The sequence below is a fragment of the Ailuropoda melanoleuca genome, chromosome 9 (genome assembly GCF_002007445.2).
Source record: "Ailuropoda melanoleuca isolate Jingjing chromosome 9, ASM200744v2, whole genome shotgun sequence".
NCBI lineage: Eukaryota > Metazoa > Chordata > Mammalia > Carnivora > Ursidae > Ailuropoda > Ailuropoda melanoleuca.
The window spans coordinates 4,642,473-4,667,176 of record NC_048226.1 but is presented as its reverse complement, the minus strand read 5'-3'; the positions used below and the strand labels follow the sequence as shown (position 1 = coordinate 4,667,176).

Sequence of the window (24,704 nt, the reverse complement as noted above, 5' to 3'; positions counted from 1 at the left end):
TGTGGGACTCAATCCCAGGACCCTGGGATTGTGACTTGAGCCGAAGGCAAATGCTTAGCCGACTGAGCCACCCAGGCACCCCTGGTGTACAAATTATATCACAATAAAGCTGTTATGAAAAAGAAAAAGAAAAAAAAAAACCATTGATGTCTTGTTCACTGTTAAATTCCCAGGGGCCAACACACGACCTGGCATATATTAGGTACCCAATAAATATTTGTTTAATTTAAAACTTGTCTATGGTTTTGTACATGGTGATCTCCAACTGCTGCCCATAGGCAACCCATACTTACCAGATTGAAAAATGAATTCCTGATTTCTCCAAATTAGGAAGGCCTGTGGAAGAAAATATGCATAAGAGGGCAGGGACCTTGTCCACCCCTCTATCCCTGGCTCTCGTAACAGTGCCAAACTCATAGCAAATACTTAATAAGTATTTGTTAATAAATGTTGAATATGGAGCTAACCTGAATTCTGGCTAATAGAGTGCTTTGCCTATGCTTGTTAATGTTGAATTCAAATCTAAAGATGAGGCTCTATAACCATTTAGATGGGTGTGAGCCTCAGTCAGTCTTCATATTGTAAAGAAAAGATCCCTAAGAGAGGCACAAAGTTCTGGGGCCTTCAGATGTAGCAGGAGTCAGTGTAGTTGGGATGTTCCAAGGGGCCTCAGAAGGGAAAGAACATTTGATATATGGGTAAAATTGATTTGCTATGTGGGTCAAGTTGGCAGGCGAAAAGGATCTACCCAGTGGAGGGAATTGTAGCAAGCTATAGGGACAGGAAACTGGTAAATGTATTTGGAAAATCCAGTCTGATTTTCCAACTTTGCCTATAGCTTAAGGAACTGGGCTAGTTGGGTCTCTAGGTGCTCCTTTGTCACTGAGGAAAGTTGAGCACGCCCAAGATGTCATTTGTTGGATTTGTACAGTTCATACTTATGGCCACATTCAGGTACTACTCTACATCTGAAACCTTATATGCCCATAACCCACTTTCTGATAGTTACTTCTTTTTTATTTCTCTGTATGTTTTAAATTATACAAATAATACATGAGTACATTCTCATCATAAAAGATTAAGACAAGACAGGTAATCCAGCCATCCGCCTTCTGGGTATATACCTAAAACAATTGAAAGCAGGGACTTAGGGGTGCCTGGCTGGCTCAGTCGGAAGAGTATGCAACTCTTGATCTCAGGGTCATGAGTTTGAGCCCCACATTGGGTGTAGAGATTACTTAAATAAATACTTAAAAAAAAAAAAGCAGGTCTTGAAGAGGTATTTGCATACCCATGTTCGTAGCAGCATTACTTAAATACCTAAAAGGTGGAAGAAACCCAAGTGTCCATGAATGAATGAATGAATGAATGAACAAAATGTGATATAAACACAATGGAATATTATTGTCTTAAAAAGAAATGAAGTTCTTTTTTTAAAAAAAAATATTTTATTTTATTTATTTATTTGAGAGCGAGAGAGAGCAAGAGAGAGAAAGAGAGCATTAGCGGGGGCGGGGGGGTAAGGAGAGAGGGAGAAAAAAGAGAAGCAGACTCCCTGTTGAGCAGGAAGCCCAATGGGGGACTCAATCTCAGGACCCCGGGATCATGAACCAAGCTGAAACCAGATGCTTAACTGACTAAGCCACCAGGCGCTCCAGTCATTTGCTCTCAAGGTTTGGGTTGTGTTGGCTCCATAGTTTGTCTCGGCTAATGTTCAATTATTAGGGTGTAGTTAATCTAAACTAATGGGTTGCTTCACAATATGTGCTGTTTATGTGTTCAATGTGAAATTTCATTGTATTACATTTTATTTTAAATTCACAAAAATAGATCAGTAACTCAACTCTGTAATTAGTTAGTTGAAAGTTAATTAAATCAGGATGCTGAATACTTTTAAACTCAGGAGGAAGAAAAGTTGTAAGTGAAACATTGACCAGATATCCAGTACAAATAACAATATAGTGTGACTCTCTGCTGGGGCCGGGCAATCCCCAAACATGATGAATTATGATGAGCAGCTGAAAAGAAAAGGGCTAATAAGAAATACAATGAGCCTCTAGGATATATGTTTTATTAAACTGGTAATCTATTTTTCCCTGGTCCCTAGTACATTAGGTTATGAAACTTGGCCAAATAGTGGCATAAAGCCAATTAAGCCTTAGTGGCATTTTTAAGAAAAGTTCAGTGGCCAATCTGATAATCAAAACAAATTTTTCTAGAGGAAGAAAAGCCCACGAGATACTGCTTCCTAATAAGACATTGATAACATTTACCCCTAAAGATAAGAGAAGTGGTCAAAACTATAACGGCATCCTTTAAAGTTGCACTTTTCAGAGCCAAAACAGTGACAGGACATATTCTTGCCAAGAAGCTTTTACAGTCAGTCATAACATTAATGATAAATATGCTCAGTAAGAAAGGTAAATAAGCTTTTGGCAAAATTCCTTTATCAAAAGATATTGTTGGGGGAAAACAAATGATGCTGTTGGACATTGCATAATATCAATGGCATAGAAAGTGGATGAGCACACTGTCTGTAGTTGTCTGGGGCTGCTGGAGAAAGTCATCCAAATCAACCTATCTCACCACTTTCCCCTCATGTTCATTGATCTGATGAATTAGTTGCCCCAAACTTAGCAAAATAACACAGCAAACATTATCTCACAATGTCTAAGGGTCAGAAATCTGGGACCATCACAGCTGCGTGGCTTGAGCTCGAAGTTTTTCATGAAGTTATAGTCAAGCTGTCCGGACAGCCTACAGTCTCATCTGAAGGCTTAACTGAAGGATCTGCTTCCAAGTCCCACTCATGTGGCTGTTGGTAGGTCCCCATTATTCTTGGACTACTGGAATGAAGCCTCAGTTCCTAGCTGGCCCTTGACTCCAGGTCTCCCTCAGTTTCATGCCATGTGGGCCTCTCTTTAAGGCAGCTTGTGACATGGCAGCTAGCTTCCATCCAAGTAAATGATCCAAGAGAGAAAGAACCAACTCAAGAATAGGATTGCCAATGCATCCCGTTTTTGCACTGAAATTTCTGCGTTTCAGAAAATCCTTCAGTCCCAGGTAAAGCAGGATGGTTGGTTACTCCATCGAGACAGAAGTTTCAGTGTTTTTTTGAGCCTAATCTCTGAAGTGACATATCATCATTTCTTCCACATTCTATTCATTAGAAATGAGTCCAGTATAGACTCAAAGGGAGGGAAAATAAGTTCTCCATTTTGAAGGAAGGCGTATCAGAGAATTTGTAGGTATGTTTTAAAAACCATCACATATGGAGTCCAGTTTCATGGTGAAAAGAAAGTATTACCAAGAAACTCAACTTTTTAACTTACTCCCTACCCAACTTACCTACTCCCATAAACATCCCTTCCTCCTCTTCTCTCCCTCCATTGGTGAAAGAGGCATCCCTCCTCCTGTCTAAAGCTAACCTCTTCCACCTACTCAAAACCTTTCTCTCACTCCCTCAATTTCTTCCCATTAACTTTCTCTTTTCCTAGCATATGATCATGTTCAAATATACCTTACAAAATTTGTATGCTGTTTTATGGATAATTTACATATAGTAAAACGTGTAAATAGTATGTATACAGCTCAATGAATTTCAACAGACAGACATATCTATCCATCATCTATATCCTTCTTCAATTTGCTGAAAGCTGGTACCTGCCCCCAACCCATGGCTGAAAGCCATAAAATAGCCTCTTAAAATCCCTTTGGGTCCATTGGGTCCCCTTTTCAGTTTGTGTCCTGCCTCTCTGGCTTGTTGCTCTCAGTCTCCATCATGGACTCTTTAGCTTACTCCTTAAACGGAGGAAGCCTGCACCACTTCTCACTCTGCAATGCCTCTGGGTGATTTTCTCTGTTCTCATGACTTCAACTACCTTCTTCATGCATTCACCTCTCTAATATCTACAGCTCTGATCTCCTCCTGGATGTTGACTTTTATATCAATTGCTTCTGGACATCTCCACTTCGATGTCCAACAGACACCTCAAACTCAGTGTGTCCCAAATGTTACATCTCCCCAGCCTCATTACTCCCACTGAAGACCTGTTCTTCCTCTTATGTTCCAAATCTCTATAAAAGGCACCACGTCGGAGCACCTGGGTGGCTCAGTCAGTAAGCGTCTGCCTTTGGCTCAGGTCATGATCCCAGGGTCCTGGGATTGAGCCCCGCACTGGGCTCTCTGCTTGGCATGGAGTGTGCTTCTCCCTCTCCACCCCCCTCCCTGCTCATGCTTGCTCTGTCTCTAATAAATAAATTAAATCTTAAAAAAAAAAAAAAAGGCACCACCCAATCACAAAAGTAATTGTCATCCTTGACTCTTCCTTCTCACTCACTTGCCAAATCCAATTAGTCACCAATCTTGTTATTCTACTTTCTTAATGTATCTCTCATTCATCTACTTTCTCCAACCCCACTGTCACTACCTTGGTTCACGCTAGTTATCCTGATTGTTGCAATGCACTCCTAACCAGTCTTTCAGCCTGTAGTCTTGCTCCCAATTCTTGCCTCACTCCAATCTCTTTTCCACACTACAGCCAGAGTGATTTATTCAAACCATAAATGTGATGATGCTACTTCCTTACATAAAACCTTTCAGTAGATCTTCCTGACTTTCAGGATATGGCTGAATTTCTCAGCATGCTACAAAAGTAATGCTGTGTTCTGGCCCCTGCCTACCTCTCCTGCTGGTCTTACTCTCCTCATGTTTGAGAGTACGTAGTTCCCTGAATGCTGCATGCTCTCGCTTTTGTGTAAGCGGTCTGGAAAGTTCTCCATCTCACTCCCACATCTTTTTATTCCTCCTTGCCTTTCAAATTCAGCTCAGGCATCATGTCCTCTGGCAAGCCTCCACTGCACTTCTCCTGCATACTCGCCATCTAATTATGGATCTGTTGCTCTCACCAGACTGAATTTCCTGGGGGCAAGGGCCTTCTCACTTATCTTTTTACCCCCAGAATATTACATGAAATAAACACTTGAAAAAAATTGTCAAGTGAATGAATGGAGATGTTAAGGGCTGGGAGGCTCAGTCCACCCAGAGACAGGTGGACCAAACCAAACTTTAAGGTTAAGATTATCTTCATTCAGATCAATGGGGACAGTGGCCCACAATGTGTGCTCAAGGCTGAAGGAGGATTTATCAAAGTAAAAAGCAGAAGACATAGCCCTAGTCCTTGAATTATTTTCAGTATCATTTGCAGCAGAAAAAAATAAGACAGGGGTGCCTGGGTGGCTTAGTCAATTAAGCGTTTGCCTTTGGCTCAAGTCATGTTCTTGGGGTCCTGGGATCGAGCCCCTGCTCAGTGGGGAGTCTGCTTCTCCCTCTCCCTCTGCCCCTCCCTCTGCTCCTGCTTGTTCTCTCTCTCTCAAATAAATAAAAAAAATTTTATTTTATTTTTTTTAAAGATTTTATTTATTTATTCGACAGAGATAGACACAGCCAGCGAGAGAGGGAACACAAGCAGGGGGAGTGCGAGAGGAAGAAGCAGGCTCATAGTGGAAGAGCCTGATGTGGGGCTCGATCCCATAACGCCGGGATCACGCCCTGAGCTGAAGGCAGACGCTCAACCGCTGTGCCACCCAGGCGCCCTGTGTGCCACCCAGGCGCCCCAAAAAATTTTTTTTAAAAAAAATAAAGATAAAAGCTATTTTTATGAAAGGAAACAACAAGTTAAGGTATAACTGTCAGCCTATACATTCTACAGAAACTCAAGAGAGGAGGCAGAATCTTCCAGGCACCATTAAAGGACAGTTTCTTCTCTCCATCAGAGGAGACTTCCAAGGGACTCTGGGTCACAGTTGGGCCAATGTGGCAGTGTAAGAGAGGAAACATAATGTCCAGCACAAACTAGAAATGGGGTTAGGTGTGGCGTACTTCCTTCCCTGGAGCTTACGGTCTTGAGGAACAAATAGACTGAGCAAGAAATAATTGGGATGAAAAGAATCTTGTAGGAAGGACTCAGACCTAGAGAGATTAATATAAACGGGGTGGATCTGGAAAGGCTTAATGAAGTTTCTGCAATGTTGCCGTAGAAGCAGTGTGTCTTATGAAAACAATTCAGATATTTAGGACAGGTGATTCCAGACTAGATAAAGACATAAAGCCTAAGGCGTTAAATTTTCCAAATGTGGGACTCTGACATGCTATTTTCTCTGCTCACTGGGCTGCCAATCTTCCCAACATAGAAGTCTTTTAGACCCCATCCATCACAATGGCATGTCTGATATTTTCTTTCATAGACAGCCTGCTGGTCTGCCTGAAGGAAGCATCTTCTTATAGAGGTTAAGTCAGACCCACTTGGCTTTAAATTACAGATCAACTACTCACTAGCTGCATGATCTTGGACCAATGAGTTAACTCTTTTTTTTAAGTTTATTTTTATTTATTTAAGTAATCTCTATACCCAATGTGGGGCTTGAGTTCACAACCCAAGATCAAGAGTATCATGCTTCTCTGAGCCAGCCAGTTGCCCCAAGTTAACTTTTTAAAAGAAGTCTGTCATATTTTAAAAAAGATTTATGTATGTATGTATGTATTTGAGACAGAGAGAGAACAAGGGGGGAGGGGAGAGCAGAAGGAGAGAGAGTCTCAAGCAGACTCTGTGCTGAGCATGGAACTCCACGTGGGGCTTGATCTTATGACCCCGAGATCATGACCTGAGCCAAAATCAAAGAGTCAGACACTTAACCAACTGAGCCACCCAGGCGCCCCTAAGTCAACATTTTTTTTTTAAAGATTTATTTATTTGACAGAGAGAGAGAGAGAGACAGCAAGCAAGAGAGAACACAAGCAGGGGGAGTGGGAGAGGAAGAAGCAGGCTCCCAGCAGAGGAGCCCGATGTGGGGCTCGATCCCAGAACGCCAGGATCACACCATGAGCCGAAGGCAGACGCATAATGACTGAGCCACCCCAGCGCCCCATAAGTTAACTCTTTTTTTTATCCTCAGTTTTCTGGGTATAAAGTGGGAATAGAAGATCATTTTCATCATTTGAATATTAAACAAGATAGTACATGTTAATAGAGCTGTTGCATGACAAATGGTAAGTGGACAATGGATGTTAATGATTATTAAAAACAAGAAGTGTGTTCAAACTGATACCCAAATGCTCAGTCTTTATAGCTGAATCCGGTTAATCACTTCTGTACAAATCAAACGTATCTACCAGCAGAAGCAAAGTTGATTCCTTTTTTTTTTTTTTAAACCTATTCAAAATAACGATGATCTTACCATTTTCTCCTTGACCTTTCCAATGAAGGAAGTGGTGGGTGGAAGGAGAAGGTTCCTGCATAACCCTGCCAGGAAGGGAAGTGGTCCAGGAGTATCAAGGCACGCCAGCGCACAGGCCACGCTGAAAGCCTCGTTCTTCCCTAGTGCCACCTCCCAAAAGGATCTATGTGGGTTTGCTGGGAGGACACATCCATCCCAGCTGCCCTTAGGTCAGGTCAGGGGCTAAAGAAGTGAGACTTTTCGCCTACCAACCCAAAGGCTATGGACATCAGAGAGCCTGATTTTTAAAAGATGCAGCAGCTCTGTGTCACATAGGGTGTCAGGAAGAAGTCTCATTCCCCCAAATTAAAGGTGCCTTCTGTGCAGAGAGGTTACTGGAGCCACTAAAGTCTTCCTGGGAGGTTTTTGGGGAGCTCTCATAAAAGGCTGCAGAGGCAGCCTTCTGAGTTGGGGTGTGTGTGTGTATGCAGTGGGAGCAGGGAGACACCAATTTCCTGTTTGGCCATTCTGCTTTGGCTAAAAGAAGAAAGGGACCCAGCTGTTTGTTCTATAGGTTCTTAGAGAGGAGAGAGGGTGTTGTGACTGTGAAGGTCCTTTGGGGGAAGGGCCAAGCGAGGGGACAGCTTTAGCCTCTCTCTAACTAAGGCTTATACCTCCTCCCTCCCTGATGAATTGTCTTTGGAGCTTTTGCATTTTCTAGTTAATAATAGGGACACTGAAGGGACTCCATTTTTAGAAAGGCTCTGTCTCTGCTGTTTTTCTGCGAGGCCCCATTTATTCATGTTCTATATCTTACCTTGCATCCAAATAAACCAAAGAACCTGTGTTCCCACTCCAAGGGGAAGCAAGAAAGTTAATCATTTTCTGAGTTTGGTCCTAGGCCCCCAAACACCTGATCACATCTAAAAAGTACTGGGTCCCAAACATGTTCCAGGACATTAGCCTCGAACAAACCTCACCTGATGCTGGCATCAACACCCCCTACCTTCCATGCTGTATGAAATAACACCTATTATTCACCTGACACTTGCCTTCGATCGAAACCTACCCTGGATTCCTGAAGGAACACGTACTCTGAACCCCTTTCCAATATAATCTCCTGAACCCAAGCAAGGAAGAGCCTCCCTCTCTCATCCTGACTCTGCCAGACACTCCGTCTGCTATAGTCTATCACTTATGCTATTCAGTAAACTCTGCTCTCACTTCCTCCTGGCTTGTGTTTGATTTCTATCCTACACATACCCAGAGACCCTCTTGGCTGGTCCTGTGGGACCCCCTCTGGGTCCTCGGATCCGGCCTGCCTACGTCAACTTGATGGTTTAAAGGATCCTTTGGGAATCTGTTGAGGCAGTGAATCACCACTGGAAATGTGGTTTGTGTAAATCTGGATTTGAATATAATGTTCTCCTAATGCAACCACATTCAAAAATATGATCATTAGCAATCATTTATACATGCACTCAAGTAATAAAAAACATTTACCTAAAGGCTGCCATGTAGCCTGTCTTCAAGGTGCTGCTGCTGAAACTCTGCGTGATTTGGCCACTCCCTCCTTCATCAGTCTGACCTTGCTAATCCCTCATCCTACAATGCAGGCACATGCAAACACTTGCAGTCCCAAGACATGACAGAGGGGTTAATGAAGTGAGCTCTGGAGCCAAACTGCTCTACCCCTTCCAGACTGTGTGATTCTAGACAAGTTACTTTATTTATTTTTTAAGATTTTATTTATTTGTCAGAGGGAGAGAGAGCACAAGCAGGGGGAGTGGCAGGCAGAGGGAGAAGCAGACTCCCTGCTGAGCAAGGAGCCCAATGGAGGACTCCATCCCAGGACCCTGGGATCATGGCCTGAGCTGAAGGCAGACAATTAACCGATTGAGCCACTCAGGTGTCCCAACAAGTTACTTTAAAGTTAATTTACCTCTCTGCACCTCAGTTTCTTTACCTATGAACAGGGATTGTGGGATCTAGAGCGTCTTAGGGAGGTAAAATGAGCTTAGAACGTAAACCATGAGAATAGTGCCTGACACTTAGTAAATAATGATCATCATTATCATCAGAACGTCCTTCCATTTGGAGGCCTGACAATCCTACTTCTTCTTTCAGACCCTGTTTAAGTGTCATCTGCTGTAGGAAGCCTCTGCAGACCTCCCCCTGGGGCAGAGTTAACACCCCTTCATCAGTTCCACTCCTGTATTTTATATGTACTTTTATATGACCTTTATTATGTGGAACTTCAATCATGTTCAAGTTTCTGAATCAAAAGAAGGCTTCAACGCCTGACAAAATCTGAAAAGAGAATAATCATTATAGGAGAGATTCTTGCTTCTATAAAGAACAGCTCACCAAAAAACAGACCCTTCACTACAGAGAACTAGTGGTTACCGGAGGGGAGGGGAGGTGGGTGGGAGGAATGGGAGAAATAGGGGATGGGGATCAAGCACACAGGTATCGTGATGAGCACTGGGTGTTGTATGGAAGCGCTGAATCCCTATGTTGTACACCTGAAACTAATATCACACTGTATGTGAACTATACCGGAATTAAAATTAAAAGGAGTAAAAAAAGAAAAAAGAGTAGCTCATTAACCTGTTTGAGCGTGTAACTGGTGAACTCCGAACTGAGCTGGTGAAGGAATATTTTCAGGGTGGAGTTCTTCCTGTCTTGGGCCTGCCTATTCCCAATTTGTCAACATCCTGCCTCCCAGCTCGCACCACTGACTGGACTGCCCAGAGAATGATGCCTGATACCAGCATTCCCTCTCACCCCGGGGACCCCAGCCACAGGGAACTGATTCCAGTTCCACAAATCCCTTCTGGGCCTTCCTTACAGCTGTTCTTTCTGCCTCCAGCATTTTCCAGCTCTCCCTTCTCCCTTTTGCTTAGCTCTTCTTCCTTCAATCTTCCTTCCTTCCTTTACCCCTAAAGCCTTCTCTTATCTCATCTCCGGAGATGGATTCCATTATTCTCCCAGGTGACCACTCAGCTCCTCCGACTTCCCCTTTCATAACACTTACCACATTTTATTGTAACGATTTCTCTGACTTTTCTGCAAAATTGTAGGTTTCACAAGCCAGGGACTATGCTTGGAAGACTAACCTTAGGCACAATCCCTAAGTGTAGGTGATGTGTAGTAATGGTTGTTAAGAGCAAACATGAATGAACGAGTGAATGAATGAATGAACAGAAGGAGTGAATGCTTGGTAGCAGGCACCCACCTGCGTCACATTCCCTCTTTTTATCTTCCCAAGAGAATCTGTGCACCATGGGGCTTAAAAAAGAGAAGCAGCAGGGGCGCCTGGGTGGCACAGCGGTTAAGCGTCTCCTTTCGGCTCAGGGCGTGATCCCGGCGTTGTGGGATCGAGCCCCACATCAGGCTCCTCCGCTATGAGCCTGCTTCTTCCTCTCCCACTCCCCCTGCTTGTGTTCCCTCTCTCTCTGGCTGTCTCTATCTCTGTTGAATAAATAAATAAAAAATCTTAAAAAAAAAAAAAAACAGAGAGAAGCAGCAGCAGCAGAAGCAGCATTTCTCAACGAAAGGAAGGAAATTGACTAGGAGAGGGATACCCGAAACATTTAAAATTTCACAGTAGAGACTCTCAGCATCTGAGAGTTTTCTCCCACTCCCTTCAAAATCCACCCCTTCCCAATTCAACATGTTTTAAAAGAAAGCAAAGGAAAAAATATATAGACAAAATGCTTTAATGCCGGAATGTTAACTACAGTTTTCTCTAAGCCTGTGTTGACTGACACAAAGGCCACTAGCCACAGAGGCCACTGACCACTCGAGAGAAGGTGAGTTAGGATCAAAATATATTGCAAGTTCAAGACACATTCTAGATCTTGAAGACTTAGCATGAAAAAAGGAATTTAAACTGTTGGTCATATTGATTACAATGTGAAATGATATTACTTCTTTTTTTAATGAAGTAGGCTCTGTGCCCAACATGGGGCTTGAACTCACGACCTTGAGATCAAGAGTCTCAAGCTCCACGGACTGAGCCAGCCAGGCACCCCACTAGTACTTCTGATATACTCAGTTAAATAAAGCATATTAAATTGTATTTCACTGGTTTCTTTTCACTGTTTTTAATAGGCTAGATGAGTTAAAATGGCCTTTGTGGGCATGTAGAGGTTAGTTTGCAAGCAGGGCCAGGTGGCTACCTCCTTTCTGCTCAGAGCTGCTTTTTTCAGTCCTTTCCCGGTCTGCTAGATGCCCTTGAACCCTGGCATTTTCTCCACTGCCTTTGGTGTGACCTCTGGGACTGGGATTTTGGTGTGGCAATAGGGTCTGCTCCCTGTGTTCTGACCTTGGGTCCTGTTTGCCCAGTTACTTACCACAGCTCTCGGTTTCTGTCTCTGGCCCTGGCCTGTGACCTGACCATAAAGCTACACAGTTCCCTTTGGGCTATGGTCTGGTTTTGGTTTTCTCTGTGTTCCCTGAATGTGGGAGTTTGACAAAAAGAAATGAGATCTGTTCTTTAGGCAGTTATTTTGAAATCACCTATCAGAAAATATTGTTGGAGCACCTGGGGGCTCAGTCGGTTAAGGGTCTGCCTTCGGCTTGGGTCATGATCCCCAGGGTCCTGGGATCGAGCCCCACTTCGTTGTCTCTGTCTCCCCCTCCCCCCTCCCCTTCCACCACCACCCTCCTCCCCCTCCTCCTTCCCCACNNNNCCCTCCTCCTCCCCCTCCCCCTCTTCCCCCTCCTCCTTTCCCTACTCAGCAGGGGGTCTGCTCCTCCCTCTGCGGCTCCCCCTGCATGCGCTCTCTCTGTCGCTCTCTGACAAATACATGAATAAAATCTTAAAAAGAAAGAAAATATTGATAGATGAAAAATACATCACAAAATGCCTCAAGCTGATCATTGTAATAAACAACTTGTCAACACATGCAAACTGTTTGCCCTCTGTTCTCTTGAATTAAGGGGAGATTGATTCTCCCAGGAAGCTACCATTTGGGTAGAGGGTTGGGTGAATCAGGTGGCCACACAGCTGTCTTGGGTCGTCAGAGGCAACTTTCTCAGCCACGTCCAATCAGTTCTCTCACTACAGAAAGGTTGGCTCAGTCCTCTGGCTCAATTTTTTTCTGTGTCAAGTTAGGCTTCCTCAATCATGCCAACTTTAAAAGTCCATATGCTTATACATGTGAGTGGGAAGGAGAATAACTCTAAATAAACACAAAATCTTGAGCACACACATGTCTTCCAAGTCTTTCTGCCTTTCCTGGGTGCCAAGAGAAGTATTCCTTCTCCTCAGTAGTGTCAACGCTTCTTCCCATCTGTGGGATAGGGGTCCGTAAGTATCGGCGCTTTGGAGTGCTATGACCTGGGTTTAAATCCTGGCTCTGTCACATACTAGCACTGTGATTTGGGGCAAGTAACCTCTCTGAGCCTCAGTTTTCTCCTCTGTATATTGGGGATGACAGAGTCTTCTGGAAAACACCTGGCCAAGAGGAGCTGTTTATTACCATATTATGCTTGCATCATACCCTGCTGACCTGGGGCCTCACTCCTCCCTTTCCCGCCAGCAACTACAACAGCTGCCTTTGCCTTAAAAAATTATACGTATACATATGTGTACACATAGGCATCTCTCCTAACTTTTAGAAAGAAAAATATACCCTACTTGACTCTCTCTTTGGTTAATGTCTTACTTTCCCCTTTACTCCACAGTCAGATCTTGGATTGCGGGTAGTTTACTGCTGTCCCGTTCTTCTTTTCTTCCCAGCCATCTGTCATCTGCTCTGACATTACAGGGATCCTCAGGCACCACTTTGGCGGTGACCAGTTGGTTGGCAAGTCCAGCAGTCCCCTGTGGGTCCCCATTCTTCCTGACTTCACTCAGCACTCACTGCCCCTTCTTTAATGCTTTTCTCCTCCCGTAGCTCTGATGACCATCAGAAGTTCCCCAACCAGAAGGACCCCTGTCCTTATAAACTGGGGGCCCTGAGGGATCCCCAGCAATCTCCTCACCTCCTCTACTCCCTGGCTATCCCCTCTTTAAAATGCTCCAGTCAGCCGGCCTCTAGCCCTCTCTTCTCAGACCTCCTGCCAGCCCCTACTCCCCGCCCCTCCCCCACAGGTGACATTCCTTCCCGATGGCCTGTGGTTACTTCCGAGCCAGCACCTGCAGCCACACCACAGTTGACTCCTCCCCTCCAGCTCACAAGCGGAAGTGGCTTCCCAGCTAAAGCCAGACCCTCCACCTCTGCCCTAGAGCCCTCCCATCTGCCTTCTGGGCACCTTTACGGGAAACAACAGATCATCAGGGATTTGCCTTCAGCCTCACCCACTCCAAATGTTCTCCCCGCAGCATTTAGGATCTCACCCACCTTTAAAAAAAAAAAATTTTTTTTTCCCTTGCCCTCACTTCCCCCTCTAATTACTGCCTCCCCTCCCCTCCTCCATTTTAGCCAAAGCTCTTGAAATCAAGCCCATGTTCTCTGCTTCCTCCTTTTGCTCTCCGCTCTGGTTTCTGCCTTAAGGCTCTGCCAATGGCTCCCTCCATGCCTTGAATTCTAAGTGCTTTACTGGGATGTAGGATTCCCTTAATGATGAGGGTGATGATAGTACTGTCTCTGTGAGACACCTGCAGAGTGCAGATGAATTTCGCAAATTAGCCAAGGTCACCTGGCAGGGGTTTGAAACCAACCGGACACTTGGGCTCAGAGTCTGTGCTGCTGACCACCATGCCACACTGTACTCCATGCTTTAAACCGGGTGGTGTGTGTGCCCAGCACTGGGCACGGTGCCTTGCATCTAGTAGGAGAGGGATCAATCTGTCTGAGTGAATGAGCACATTCTGCCATCATGGTTCAAGTTCTTCATCTCTTGCTCTTAGAATAACCCACTGATCAAAGGTTCTTAAAAAGTGCAGGGGTTGGGGCGCCTGGCTGACTCGGTCGGTGGAGCATGCGGCTCTCGATCTTGGGGTTGTGAGTTCAAGCCCCACGTTGGGTGTAGAGATGACTTAAATAAATAACCCCCCCCAAAAAAAACTTAAAGTGTGGGGGCTGAGGTTTATGTCTGCTTTTCCGGAAGAGGGCCTAGTTTTCATGAATTTTTCATAGGAGTCTGTGTCCCCCCCAAAAAGTTAGTAACTTCTTGATTCATTCATTTCTCTGTCTTTGGTTTTCTTTTCCCCAACCTCCTCCCTTATCATCTCGTACACTGCCATTAGATGACTAGATTGTCAATGTTTCATTTTAATTCTGTCGCTGATAAAAACGTAAGAACAAATAACCTCCCTGCACCCGAAGTGGCCTTGAGTGCCTCCTTGGCAGGCTGCCTCCAAGATAAAAATCAAACACTTTGGCCCAACAGCTAAGGATTTAAGTGATCAAGCCCCAGAACATTTTACCAGTACTATCCTCCATTTTTCTCCTGAGTCTTCTGTTCCAGTCAAACTGAAGTCTTGTACCTTTAAAACTTCTCTTCTGACCCACCTCTCAGGAGTCAGTTCAACAGTGATGTGTTACATTCCTGATCTAAGCCAGGACTTTGCCTGGGGCTGGAAATCTGAGGATGACTACAACACAGTCCTTACTTTTGAGAAACTATCTGATTTGGGAGACATATGTGAAAACAAAATCCCAAAAATATGGGATGACAAACTCGTGAGAGTCATTCCTGCTCAGAGGTGGGGTGGAACTGACATAAAGAAGACTTTCTCTATGCTAGATGTGTCTGTATTCTTTACATGTTTCTTTTACGACAAGCATGCCTTAATTTTGTAACCAGAAAAAAGGTTTTATCAGATAAAGACTGTGATTAAGTCAATTCTGAGCACCTGAGTGCCAAGGGAAAAAAAACCCTATAACTGTCCAAGAATTAGTAAAATTAGGGGGGCGCCTGGGTGGCACAGCGGTTAAGCGTCTGCCTTCGGCTCAGGGCGTGATCCCAGCGTTATGGGATTGAGCCCATCAGGCTCTTCTGCTATGAGCCTGCTTCTTCCTCTCCCACTCCCCCTGCTTGTGTTCCCTCTCTCGCTGGCTGTCTCTATCTCTGTTGAATAAATAAATAAAATCTTAAAAAAAAAAGAATTAGTAAAATTAGGGGTGCCTGGCTGGTTCAGTTGGTGAAGCATGTGACTCTTGATCTTGGGGTTGTGAGTTTGAGCCCCACGTTGGAGGTAGAATTTACTTAAATACATAAATAAAAATTAAAAAATAAAGAATTAGTGAAGTTAATGAGGAAAGGACACTCAACCAATAGAAAAATGGGCAAAAGCTAAGAATAGACATTTCCTGGAAGATGAAACATTTATGATCAATAAATATATGAAGCCCTGTTCAATTTCACAAATTATCAGGAAGTACAAATTGAGACCACAATGAGATTCCATTTGATATCCATTTGAGTGGTGAAAATTGAGAAACCTGACAACAGCAAGTATCGTAGAGGATGTGGAACAATAAGATCCCATATATGACGTTGTTCAAACTACGAACTGGTAAAAAGCACGTTGGTAAACAGTTCAGAATTTTCTTGTAGCATTGAAAGTTGACTTAGCCTTTGACCCAGCATTTCTACTCCTATATAAATACACAAGAGAAATTCCTACACTCGTGTGCCAGTGGGTTTTACATGAATTTTCTTAGCCGCGCTCTTGCAACAGCAAAAACCTGCAACAGTTCGCAAGCTCATTATCAGCACGTTGGCTCTATGAGTTTGAGTTCCTCAAAAGCAGAGACAGGGTCAAGGACTTGGTTGCAGGTTATTTATTTGGGAAGTGATCTCAGGCAGCCGGAGTGAAGGACTGAAGGATGAGGCGGGGGAGGAAGAAAAGCAGACTCGGGGCATGTGATTCCATGGACGGACGCCTCTGAGAAGCATACAGAATGCCTTCCATAATTGTCCATCTGAAGGATGGGAGCCTGGGGCTTTTATCCCTTGGCTCACGTCCCCCATAAGTTGAGAGTTAACTCTCCTTGTGGCAGAGAAGGGCCTGAAGCAGAAATCAGAGAGACCCAAGGCCTAACAGGAACAGTAGGAATTGCCAGTGTTTGGGGGCTCCCATGAAACTGGCCATGATGTATTTGGCTAAAATCAGAGGTGAGTCAAGGGGAAGAACACGGGGTACCAAGAGCCTCTGCTGCAAGGGGCAAAGTAATTTAGCGTATTCACACTCTAGAATAACCTACAGCAGCCACGGTAAATAAACTCAGCTACTTACAGCATGCCCAAGATAAATCTTGGCACTATAACATGGAAGGTGAAAAAGAAGTCCCAGGATATTACGTAGGGGATGATACTCTTTAATAAAAAAAGCAACTGAAATACATGTGTTGGGACTATGGACGTAGGTTCACATACACAAATATGTACTTATGTGTATGTGTAAATACATACACAGACATACATAAATTTAGAGAAATTAAACTTTTTCTGTGTACTTGAATTCCAAGGGAAAAAAAACTCTAAGGGAATATTAAAAGAACATGTAAGGAAATCCTGAAAATTAATGAGAAATATTTATAGGTAGTAGGGACGCCTGTGTGGCTCAGTGGGTTGAGTGTTTGCCTTCAGGTCAGGTCATGATCCCGGGGTCCTGGGATTGAGCCCCACATCAGGCTCCTTGCTTGGTGGGGAGCCTGCTTCTCCCTCTGCCTGCCTGTCTTTCTCTCTGACAAATAAATATATAAATCTTAAATATATATATATATATATATATATAGCTAGTAAAGAAATATAAGCACATTCAAACTCAACTTTTTTAAAAAGCAAGACTTTTTAAATTTTTATAAACCTAGGGTAATTTTTTTAAATTGAAATATAATTGACACACACAATGTTACGTTCGGTTTCAGGTGTACAACTCTGTAGAGATTCGACAACTCTACTGCTTCTGTGGGGTTCACCACAAGTGTGGCTACCATCTGTCACCACATAAGGCTGCTACCATACTGTTGACTCTATTCCCTATGCTGTACCTTTCATCCTCGTGACTTATTCATTCCATTACGGAAGCCTGTATCTTCCTCTCCCTTTCACCCATTTTGTCCATCCTCCTCCCCCTCCCTCCTGGCAACTATCAGTTCTCTGTATTTACGGGTCTGTTTCTGCTTTTTGTTTGTGTTTTGTTTTTTTTTTTTTTTTAGATTCCACAGATCCATGGAATCAAAGCTAGGGCGACTTTAAAAACTGATTTAAAAAATATTTTCTAGGGGGTGCCTGGGTGGCTCAGTCGTTAAGCGTCTGCCTTCGGCTCAGGGCGTGATCCTGACATTATGGGATCGAGCCCCATGTCAGGCTCCTCTGCTGGGAGCCTGCTTCTTCCTCTCCCACTTCCCCTGCTTGTGTTCCCTCTCTCGCTGGCTGTCCCTCTCTGTCAAATGAATACATAAAATCTTTAAAAGATTAAAAAAAAAGATTTTCTAGATAAAAATATTTTTAGAAGCAAGAAAATGATAAACACAAGATTAAGCATTGGGTGTGGGGGGGGTGTATGTGTAAGTTGTCAATCCTAGTTTTTAGGGTGGATGATGAGTAACAAAAGAGGGTCACACATGAACCGATGAACATAGGAGAGAGAGAAGCCGAGTCTCCACTGAGCATGGAGTTGGATGTGGGACTCGATCCCAGGACCCCAAGATTATGACCCAAGCCGAAGTCAGGCGCTCCACCAACTAAGCCACCCAGGTGCCCCAAACCCACTTCTGTACATCTTAAGATCTAAGAAATAAGATTATATGGTATGATAAATGTATTCATAAGTATCTATAAGATATACTGATAACACGAAAGAGGGAGTTGGGAGATGCTCCTTCACACCTGGGAAGGTCAGGGGAGCTTGACTAAAGAGGTGGTAGCTGAGGGGTTTAGAAAAACAAAGAGGGGATTGGCAAATTCTGGCAAAGGTGGAGGGCATGGGAGGGCCCTCCGAGTGGAAAGAGCAGCATGAGCAAACATACGGATATACGCGGTAGGGCATGGCCAGTAAACTACAGACAATTAGTGTGGGCAGAAGAGGAGAGTGGGGGAGGTAGAGGCACATGATGGACAGAGAAGATAAGAAAAGGTCTATGATAAGGAGGTTAGACAGTGTTCCACACTGCAGGCGAACAAGAGCTTTGGAGGATTTTAAGCAGGGCACTGACGTGATTCGTCTCAGGGAGATCCTCCCCACAGACAGGGCAGGACTGGCTGGAGGGTGCTGGAGGGAGGAAGGTATTATATGAACTTTGTCCAGGTGAGAGATACACACTGCCTAATTTACTCTGGAGCTCTGGGGTGTGTGTGTGTGTGTGTGTGTGTGTGTGTGTGTGTGTGTGTGTAGGGGGGACCTCTAAATCATGAGGTTCTTAAGATATAGAATGGGCGGAATTTTATTTCCCTGCTCTCCCACATTTTTTCTTTAGAACGCTTATCATTCCTTGACATATTTACTTATCTATGGTCTGTCTCCCCACACCAGGATGTAAACTGCAGGACAGCAAGGATGTTAATTTTGTTCCCTCCTCAATCCCCAGGGCCTAACAGTTCCTGGCACATGATAGGTACTAAGCAATTATTTGTTGAACGCATGCAGTTTAGCTAGGAAGGAGAAATATAGGGTAATAGCCAATAGGGGAAGAATTTCCAATGCCCTAGTCTAATTTAGTTCCTGTATCTCCTATTAATCTCTTCCAGAGCTCAGTCTCCAGCTAAGTATTTGACCAAAAAATAAAAAGTGCCTGTTTCTGCCTCTCATCCTTGTCTCAGCCTGAGTTAATGATCTTTCCCGTTCCCTCCACCCACCCTACCTGCTCTCCAGCTACCTCCACTTTTTCTCTCTGGAAACCCTGGTTTTTTGGATTCCCTGAAGATCCTTGGCCATATGCTTAGACAGTTCTCGCATTGTTCTATGATCGCATACCTGCTAGATATTCTGCCTTTGTCTTCCCAGATCCACCCGCCGTCCTTTTCCAGAGGCTGGCCTTGAAGGACACTGTCATCTGGGCTCACTTGTCCTTAGGCTTCCTCTTGGGTTCAGCCAGTGGGGGAGGTACCACAGGAGACCTGAGGGCAAGAGAGAAAGGTAGTGCTGTATTCCTGTAAGTTCCTATGGGCTCTCTCTTTCCTGAAGCTTTTGTTCTCACTCAGCCTGTGGCTGATAATGGCTTCTCAGCAGATGTAGCCCTGGGGTGCTTCACTATCCCTTGTTGGTTTCCCTCAACCCTGCCTGCCTCTTTGTCACTGTCCCTTCATTAACGCTCTTCAGTTACACATTTTGAGCAGGCCATCTGTTTCCTGCTGATCTTGGCTGATACAAAAGCAAAAATTTTGAAAAGTTGAGCTATGATTCACAAAATTCACCCTTTTAAAGTATACAATTCAGTTTCAGGTTTTTAGTGTGTGGAACAAACTGTATCTTTCCCCGAATAATATGTAATCAAATGTTTTCCAAGTTACTCCTTTCTGCTTACTCAGTGGTAAGTTACACAATGTTACATACCATAAGTTACTCCAACTTTCCCTACCACAAATAAGGCTAAAGTAATTATTGTACATGTGGCCATTCTCTTTGGGGGAGGGTTATTTCCCGAGGAAAAGTTTCCAAGGGCGGTATTGATGAGTCAAAAGGGCCACATCTCTTTTAAGGCTCTTCAGAAGTAAGGTCAATTGCTTCTTAAAGGGATGATGCCCATTCACATGGCCACAGCTTTCTCTGAATGTACCAATTACATCATCTTATTAGCACTGGAAAGTGACTAAGGTATGTATATTTTGCTAATGCAGTATGCGATGTTACTGTTTGAATTTCTTTATAGCCATACCAATCCTAAGCCATTCAAAGCCATGTTTAGCTAAATGGGAATGGAGGGACAGTGATTTTGAGCGGACTATAAAATGGATAAATGATGGAAGAAGAAGGCTAAGATATACACAGAGTTGGTCATACTATTCTATGAGCATTAATGGCTCTCTTTCAGTTGACTCTCTGGAATCAACACTTTCTATTCCTTCCAGTTAAACATATTGACTACTACCCATGACCTACTGAATGCTTTCATCTCTGGATTTCCTACACACTTCTTCCTACCAATTGAGTTAGATGCCTAGCAAGAGTCTGTTGTGTTTGGTCCCAACCCTCCCTATGACAGCTGTGTGCCAGAGTGTAATTAATTTAAGTTACACAAACCGATGAAACATAAGCATGAAAAGAAAGAGTTGTTTCTATGAAATGTCAGTTGAATGCTCTGGAAATATTAGCTAACAACCATTTGAAAATTACTGTCAAACCAGATGTGGGTGAGACAATTACAGAAGATTTTTTTTTTTTTTAAGAGGAAGGTTTCTCTTATATTGCTTTGCAAGAAGTTTTAAGTCCTTAGTCAACTTTAAAGAAAGAAATTGGAAAGCACAGAAAATATACCGTGGATAGGATTTCTGCAAGAAAGGTCTCAAGAGCACTCTAATCGGCACTCTTGCTCAAAGAAAAATTTTGGCCTCACATCCGAAGACTGGCAAATGGGTGTTCCTTACAGGTTTTAAGTGACGAGATGTTAAGGTATGGACTTGCCATTTTTTATAATTCACTGCATTAATATACTTTCCCGTTCAGCTGCCTAATTATTGGGTCAGACCCAATTTGTTTGGGCAGAGATAGATCCTTATTCCCTAACTTTTTTGTTTTGTTTTGTTTTGATAGGACGGCGGGTAGGAGAGAATTTGTCCCAGACTTACCTAACTGGTGAATTTGGATCTGCCTGCCCTCAGAGAGAGTGCAATGTTCTCTAATTAGACACAGTGAAAGTTGCTAGGCCCCCTTAAGGGGGAGGTTGGAGTTTTGGGGGAGATCATTTTAATTCAGGGAATATTAAAAAGCCTACCAGTCATCAGTCAAGCCACATACTTGGGTTCAGCTCTATTGGTGATGGAGTTGTATTTTCATCTTCTCATTGGTTCTGGACTTAGAAGAAAGGGATGGTACTTACTTTCCCTATCATATTCCAACAGTGGTGGATACAACAGCTTCTATGTACTGTCACAATCAAGATACATTATTTCCCCCTTTTATTTTAGTCTGTGATTCTGTTCATTCAAATGGAAAGCTGTCTCTGGTTTACAGGTGGTAGTCCAGCGTTGTCTGAAGTTCAATCTGCATCTCAGGCCAAACAAAGAAGAAAACATTTATGGCTCCTGAGAAATACTGCTATCAGGAAATATTTGCTAAGAAGGGAAGAGGAACCCAAACAGGGCTTGTGCCAATCCTTCTATCCCCGCCCCCACCACATCCTGAGAGAGCCTTGACTGTCCTGTTGATTTCTGGGACATGTAAACATGGCAAACTGAAGGTCACAGTCTATGTGGCTATTTAAATGAGAACTGTAAACATAGCAGGGGATACTCTAGCCTCTTTTCAATGTCCTTTGAGGCATTTTGTAACCCTATAGTGGGTCATAAAATCAATGTAGTAGGGTCTGACCATTGTTCGAAAAGAAATAAAAATAATCAAGTTGAAAGTATCAGCCAGCAGTGCATATGAGTAATATGTCATGAAACTTCTGGCTCAGAGGTGAATTTATATACATCCATGTGTATATTCTGGGTTGAGATGAGCAATATATTTTGTATAGAGGGTCACAATCAAAAAAGTTTGCCAAGGGGGCACCTGGGTGGCTCCGTCGTTAAGCGTCTGCCTTTGGCTCAGGGCGTGATCCCGGCGGTCTGGGATTGAGCCCCACATCAGGCTCCTTGGCTGGGAGCCTGCTTCTTCCTCTCCCACTCCCCCTGCTTGTGTTCCCTCTCTTGCTGGCTGTCTCTCTCTGTGTCAAATAAATAAATAAAATCTTAAAAAAAAAAGTTTGCCAAGAATATTATTCACTAATAAAAAAAGAAGGAAATCCTGCCATTTTTGACAACATGGATGAATCCTGAGAGTGTTATGCTACGTGAAATAAGTCAGAGAAAGACAAATACTATATGACCTCACTCATTTGTGGAATCTAAAAAAAGCCAAACTCATAGAAAGTTGTAAAAAAAAAAAAAGCACTGGTTTAAGGTGCACATTTCTTATTCCTCTCATCCTCATTCTTTGCTAATCTGTTCTCTCTGAAACTCTGGTGCCTTGTGAATAAAGATTGTAGTAATTAACAGGCAGAGAAGCAAGGGCCAGTTCTCATTCTGTAAAGAGTTGGAATGCAAAAACTGTTGCACCTACCTCACTGCTGAGTCAATCAAATATCCAAATATCATTAAGTTAGAAGGGCTGAGATCCAGAACCTCATTAAGTAAGAGGTTATGGGAAAATTTACTTTAAAATTTATCACCTGCACAGTTCAAGCTCCAGGGGTTCTTCTCAACCGCAAATTACAAAAGGTTTAGCTTGGCATCCGAGACCATGGCCCCATCTTATTTTCCTGGACTTTGTCTCCTACTTTTCTCCACCTTGAGTCCTATGCTTCAACCAAACCAACTTCTGGTGTTCCTTGAACACTCCATCCATTTCTTATTTTGTGTCCTTGATTGCAGTGTTCCTCCTGCGGAGGGCAGCCTCCCCAGCCAGCTCATCTCTGCTGACCTAAGTCCCTTCCATCCTTCAAAGATCCATTTGCAATTTCCTTTCTTCTTGATTCCTTAAAGAAAAAAAAAATTTGTTTAAAGGAGGCACCATACCCAATGTGGGGCTTCAACTCAAGACCCTGAGATTGCGAGTCCCATGCTCTACCAACTAAGCCATCCAGGCGCCCCCTCCTTTCTTAATTCTTAATATCTCTTTTTGACTCCAAAAAGATTTCTTAAAAAATACCTTTCTTAAAGATACTTTTAAATATCATTTTTCCTGATTTAAAGAGAAATATTAATGTACTGTGAAAATAAGAAAATGAAGAAGTCACAGAAGAAAATAAAAATCCAATTTATCTAGGCATGATATCTATGTGTGATATGCATAGTATATTTATATATTACAAGCTAGTATTGTATCATCTTATGATGTGCTTTTCAATTACAAATATTTCCCATGTCATTAATCTTTTCCTTCAACATGATATTTAATGGTTACAAATAAACTATAATTTATTTAACAATCATATAACATTGGGTACTTTGTTTTCACATATGGTGCTATATTTTGGGGGAGTATAAATGGGGTGGTATCCAGGGTACAATAACAAATTTCCTAAAACAGCATAATAGAATATTGGGAACAGAAAATTGGGACCAATAGGATAATTAGGAGAAATGTAAGTTTCCCTATGAATCTTTGGAAATACTGGCGGGTATGCTGGCTTTCCCACTTCAAGAGGAAAAGGGGTTTGAGCCAACTGCACTTACGTTTTAAAGGACAGTAACCCCAGATGGCCTACGGATGACTTTGGGGGTCATCCAGGCAGCTGATCCAGGGAAACATGAAGGACTCAGTAGCAATGCCTCCCCATCTCAAAATATTTCCATCTTTATGCATCCTTTAAATCTTGTAGGAAGAGGAGTCCCTCTTCTCTGATTTCTTCCTCCTCCTCCACCAGCCGTATCTATCTCATTTTCCTTTTCTGGGATCTTGCACCATTAATTATCCCATCTCTCGTCTCTTATTCTCTCCTCTTAGCTCCTTTATTTGAGAACTCCACCTCACATTGGGGTGCGGGGGGCGGGGATAAAGAAATCGCCTCTCCTTTGCTCTTATTCTCCGGATCACTGCCACACTTCTGAAAAGATCACCCTTTCTGCTTTCATTGCTTCACACACTTCTTATCCCAGTGCTCAACTCAGCTCACTGCCAGGCGCACAGCGGGCCCTGGCTGAAAGTTAGTTCCACCCCTCTTGCAAATTGGCATCTCTTTCCTGGTTCTTCAGAAGGAATTTCTCCACGGTCAGCGGTGGGTGCCCTGTCAGACACCAGGGCCTCACCTCTGCGCTCCCACACCCTGACCTAGCACCTTAAGGCCGCCTGCTTCCAGGTGCGCTGGGCTCTTGTAAGGTCCTGCGGGTCACCCTCCTGGCCTTCTGCCCGCCTCTCTGCGTTCTCACCTTGCTCACCTGCGCTCTCCCCCCGCTACTCAAGAGATCTCCCAGGCTACCCCCGGGAGGCCCCGGGTGCCGGTCGTCAACTCTGCTCACCGCGGGTCTCACGGTTCTCCCAGAGGCGACACGTCAGAGTGCCCCCCGCCTCCAAGCCTGCGAGCAAGTCCCCGAGGCCGGCAATGACCACACACTGAGGGCGCACCCACTAAGTGCCGGGCCCGTGCCACCTCTGCTTCCTTCCACCTGGCAGCCTCTTGCTAGGCCCCACTACGTGCCAGATCTAGTGACGAGGACGCCGTCCCGGCTCCGGAGGCGCTCGCCGTCCGCTGGGGCGAGACGGCCGCGGGGGCAACTCGGGTCCCTCTAGCGGGAGACGGCGGTCCCTGCCCAAGGCCCCCGCCCGGGAGGCGCGGCGGAGGACTAGGGGCCCAGGGCTCTGGAAGCGGCCGCCGGGCCGGAGCCGAGGCGCCGGGGTACTTGGCCGGCCAGGCGGGAGGGCGGGGCAGGGCGGGGGCCCGGCC

At 44.1% G+C, this 24,704-nt stretch overlaps 1 long non-coding RNA gene across 9 annotated transcripts; it reads right to left on the bottom strand.

Moving 5' to 3' along the window:
- Positions 1-32: 32 nt before the first annotated feature.
- Positions 33-24,694, bottom strand: LOC105237894. 9 transcript variants are annotated; one of them, XR_004627660.1, is made up of 4 exons: positions 23,497-24,694; positions 22,491-22,796; positions 19,094-21,319; positions 33-336 (listed from the first exon to the last, which is right to left on the bottom strand). It is a non-coding gene; the product is annotated as an uncharacterized LOC105237894 (long non-coding RNA). The 9 variants fall into 9 exon arrangements; XR_002142818.2 differs by lacking the exon at positions 33-336 and adding an exon at positions 11,968-12,515; XR_004627663.1 differs by lacking the exon at positions 33-336 and adding an exon at positions 16,807-16,861.
- Positions 24,695-24,704: the final 10 nt, after the last annotated feature.